Source organism: Octopus bimaculoides, chromosome 18 (assembly GCF_001194135.2).
Source record: "Octopus bimaculoides isolate UCB-OBI-ISO-001 chromosome 18, ASM119413v2, whole genome shotgun sequence".
In the NCBI taxonomy this organism is placed as follows: Eukaryota; Metazoa; Mollusca; class Cephalopoda; order Octopoda; family Octopodidae; genus Octopus; species Octopus bimaculoides.
Genome location: NC_068998.1, coordinates 32,137,631 through 32,143,090, shown reverse-complemented (window position 1 = coordinate 32,143,090; position 5,460 = coordinate 32,137,631).

Here is a 5,460-nt window from a genome sequence, read left to right as displayed (position 1 = left end):
ATATATATATATATACATACATATATATATACATGCATATATATACATATGTATATATATACATATATATATATAATTTATTATATGTATTTATTTTCTCCTAATTAATAAATAACTCGAACAAAATAAATTGGTTAATAGATACCAGGGTAGCAAAGATCACAAAATAACTGTGGTGTAACTCCTGTTTATGAGGTAGAAACTCCTTGATATTTTGGGTACTTGAGTATATATAAATTTAATGAATGGAGTAAAATGCAGTTAAAATATGCGTTTTACTCCATTCATTAAATTTATATATGTATATATATATGATGGACTTCTTTCAGTTTCTGTCAACCTATATCAACTCACAAGGCTTTCGTCAGCATGGGGCTATAGGCAGAAGATACTTTGCCAAGGTACCATACCGTAGGACTGAACCCAGAACCATGTATGTGGGAAGCAAACCTTCTTAACACACATGCAACTGTTATGCCTATAGCCTTGTCTGCACCTATAGCTATATTTGTACTTATATGATATACACATAAATATATTTTTTTAATCTTTTATTCTTTTACTTGTTTCAGTCATTTGATTGTGGCCATGCTAGAGCACCACCTTGAACAGAGGTAGTCAAACAAATCGACCCCAGGACTTATTTTTTTAAGCCTAGTACTTATTCTATCAGCCTCTTCTACTGAATCACTAGGTTATGAGGATGTAAACACACCAACACCATTTGTTAAGTGGTGATGGACAAGCACAGACACAAAGATACACAGACATAGAAAAAATATATATGTATATATATGACAGGCTCCTTTCAGTTTCTGTCTATCAAGTCTATTCTCAAGGCTTTGATTGGCCTGAGGCTATAGTAGCAGACACTTGCCCAAGGTGCCATGCAGTGGGACTGAATCCAGAATCATATTGTTAGGGAGCAAGCTTCTTACCACACATCCATGCTTGTGGCTATATATTTATATACATATATACGTGAAGGTGCATGGCTTAGTGGTTAAAGTGTTACACTCACAATTGTAAGATCGTGGGTTCGATTTCCAGACCAGGCATTGCATTGTGTACTTGAGCAAAGTATTTCATTTCATGTTGCTCTGCAACCATTTCGAAATCTGACACGTTGCGCCTATTGCACCTGTACAGATAATGTCGATCTGATAGAGGGAGTGAGCTTATGTCTACACAAACATTTGATCACTATAAACAAATCATCTGTGTGGTTGTTCAGTAAGAAATTGTCAGACCCTCATGTCATCTAATGATGGGAAAGTCCATTATTATATATAAGAATAATATTAAGGGTATGAAAATAGGGAAAGCCCGCGACCCATCAGGAATCACCGTAGAGATGCTTAAAATATCTGGCAGTGTCAGATATAGTCTAGTCACCCGTATAGTCAATCAGGTAATACATGAAAGAGTCATACCCAGTGACTGATGCAACAACACCATAGTCAACTACTACAAAGGTAAAGGTGATGCATTAGATACAAATAATTAACCAGCCCATTTCAGAGTACCCTTCAATCATTAAGCAATAAACTTCACTTGCGAAGACCTGTTGAGACAAGTGAAGTCATTGTCATGGCCAATGACAGTACTGCCTGATTGGCACATAAAAAGCACCATTCAAGCATGGTCAATGCCAGTGCCACCTGACTTGTCTCGTGCTGGTGGCACCTAAAAAGCACCATCTAAGCATGATCATTACCAGTGCAGCCTGACTGGCTCCTGTGCCAGTGGCACATAAAAAGCACCATCATAGTTCTCCAGGCAATAACACAGGAATTCAAGATAGGATGCTCCTGGGAGCTTCTCTATGCTGATGACCATGCTCTAATAGCTGAGTTACTATCAGAACTAGAGGAGAAGTTTCAGGTGTGGAAGCAAGGTCTAAAATCAAAGGACCTTAGAGTCAATCTAGCAAAAACCAAAGTCTTAATAAGTAGGAAGGCAGACAAACCACAAATCTTTTCAGGTAGATGGCTATGCTCGATCTGTAGAAAAGGCATAGGTAGAATCTCCATAAGATGTACCTGGTGTAACCTATGGACACATAAGAGGTGCAGCAATATCAAAGGAAGGCTAAGTGGGGAGATAGTTTTTGTATGTGGCAGATACTCAGGGGCAATAATCACTGAAAATGTGCAGAAAACAGCTTCCATCACATTCCGAGAGGAAAAACTACAAATAGTTGATAGCTTCTGTTAACTAGGTGACCAAGTTAGTAGCATGGGTAGTTGCTCTGGGAGTGTAGCTGCTAGAATAAGAATAGCCTGGGCAAAGTTCAGAGAGCTCCTCTGCTGGTGACAAAGGGACTCTCGCTCAGAGTAAAAGGTAGACTGTATGATGCATGTGTATGAACAGCCATGTTACATGGTAGTGAAACATAGGCTGTGACTGCTGAGGACATGCGTTAGCTTGCAAGGAATGAAGCCAGTATGTTCCGCTGGATGTGTAATGTCAGTGTGCATACATGACAGAGTGGAAGTGCCCTGAGAGAAAAGTTGCACATAAGAAGCATCAGTTGTGGTGTGCAAGAGAGACGACTGTGCTGGTATGGTCATGTGTTGTGTATGGATGAGGACAGCTGTGTGAAAAAGTGTCACACCCTAACAGTAGAGGAAACATGTGGAAGAGGTAGACCCAGAAAGACCTGGGATGAGGTGGTGAAGCACGACCTTCAAACATTGGGCCTCACCAAGGCAATGACAAGTGACCAAGACCTTTGGAGGTATGCTGTGCTTGAGAAGACCCAGCAAGCCAAGTGAGATTGTAACTGTGGCCTATGCCAGTGCAGCATAACCAGCCCATTTAAGAATACTCTTCAATCATTGGGCAATAAAATGCACTTGTGAAGACCAGTTGAGACAAGTGAAGTCACTGTCATGACCAATAACCATACTGCCTGATTGGCACCCATGCCAATGGCATGTAAAAAGCATCATTCGAGTATGGTTGATGCCAGTGCCGCTTGACTGGTCCTGTGCTGGTGGTACCTAAATAGCACCATCTGAGCATGGTCATTGCCAGTGCCGCTAGACTGGCTCCCCTGCTGGGGGCATGTAAAAAGCACCATTCAAACATGGCCGATGCCAGTACCCTCTGACTGGCCCTCATGCCGGTGGCACATAAAAAGCACCTACTACACTCTCGGAGTGGTTGGCATTAGGAAAGACATCCAACTGTAGAAATATTGCAAGATCAGATTGGAGCCTGGTGCAGAATTCTGACTTGCCACCCCTCAGTCAAACCGTCCAACCCATGCCAGCATTGAAAGCAGATGTTAAACGACGATGATGATTATGATGATGAACATAATACAAGGATCGATGATAACAGGCTTTAACAGTAGTTCACAAGTCCAGGACGTAATCGTATTCCATCTGATGAAGCACCCATACAGAGTTGTTGCTAAAAAATATTCAACTATATAGAAACTACAAAGAATAATCTCGTATAATGGTACATGAATATAAACTCAGCAACTTAAAGCTGGTGTGCAGTGCAGACACAAATGTTGCAATCTACTATTAACGCCTGATATCCTTTGTCTTCATGTTATATTCTTCTCGTATTACTCTTATGCATAAAGAAGGTCCACATGTATATCCAGCACTGGAAAATATCCAACTGTAGAGTAACATGTGGTAGCCAAATAATGGCATAAGAACACCTAAATGCACACTACAAGGTTTTTATCTGAATTATACTATAATAGTAGTGCTGTTAAGACTGGTTGTAATGCCTGAGAGGAAAAGATGATTCAGCACTCTGAGCTTAAAAGGGCCTATCACAAAGGAACAATTGGAACTGAAATCAACAGCGATTATAGGATATGTATTATGTGTGATCATGTTTTGTTGTCCAAAGCAGGATATGTGAATCAAATGAAGTCACACGAAAATCAAAAAGTCCAGGTAGGTAATAATTTTGAACACCACCTGCCTCTTATGACTTGTGTTATATTGTTACAAAACTTGTTAGACAATATCTGGACTTAAAAGACATATGCTAGGTCACAAAAACATTCCTTCAGAATCAGATTCCAAAGGGAAAAGATATAGAAGAAACTTGAATAATATCTGTCACTTGTGTTTTAAACCCTGTCAGTCAGCAGCTGGTCTTAAAAGTCCTCTAAGGGCTCATCAACAGAGGGATTGTGCTGTGTGTGGTGTGTGTTGATGGGAGGCTATCATCTGTCAAGATGAAGCAATCATCATATATGCATGGTATTTTGGCATGTACCTATTGCTATAGTCCTAGGCCAACTGATGCATTGTGAGTGAATTTGGTAGATAGAAACTATAGGGGAGCCCATTGCACATATATTTGTGTATGTGTGTTTATCTATCTAACTATCTAGACACACATACATACACACACATATATTAAATGTGCAATTGCTCAAAAGAATGGTATTTCACAAGAATTAATTTAGATGAAGTGTAATTTTAAATTTTATCATAGATCCATCACTATTATCTTTCATGAAAGAATTTCCGCAGATAATGATTTATGATAGCAAGAAGGAAAACTGTGCTAACAATGATTAAGAAGGCAGAAATGGTGACAATGATAATGATGATCTTGCTAATGATAGAGTTGATCTTGATGTTGATAATGATTCACATTTGGCTGGTTGAAAAGCTATTTTCAATTAAAGATTAATGTCTGTTGTTAGAACATCCAATATACTTATCTTTGAATTATCACATTTTTGTTACTGGAACAATATAAAGCTTTCCTTAATTTTTAGTCTTTTTCTCAAATGAAAGAGAGAAAAAATTTGCTTTCTATGACAATGTCTGTTGCATTAATATTGATTTTAAATTATGTTTAATACAGCAATTTATCTAAACACTGATTGTTATGTTTCTTAAACATCCATTATGATTAATTTATTCATATTGCAAATATCTATCACAATCACAAAGACTACAAAATATTGCTTCTTTCAAAATAACAGTGTTGAACATTGAGAAATTTAAAATCTCTCTTCTACAAATCTTATTGCTCTCAGCCATTATATGCGTGTACATTCTTTTATTCAAGTTTAAAAGAAATGTGATTGTATCAAATTTATTTACCAATTCATGTAAACATACACAATCAAAATGTTGGAATAACAAAAACAATCAAGAAAATATAAAACAGAATCAACAGCAGATGCTAATGCAGATTTAAACAGCTGTTTCCTATGAAAATACACCAATTTACAGATGTTAACATAACTGATATGAAATGCATTTTACAGTATTGAAGTTTAGAATCGCACAATTCAATACAGTAACTGTTTCTGTTTAAAGAAGTTCATTAGTACAGATAGTGGAGAGAGAGAGGGGGGAGAGGAGAAGGGGAAATACAGTACTAACATTACATTTGTAAGATTGATTTACAGCAACCATTGTTCCAACCTATTGAAATTTAATTTAGAACAGATAGGGTGTGTAT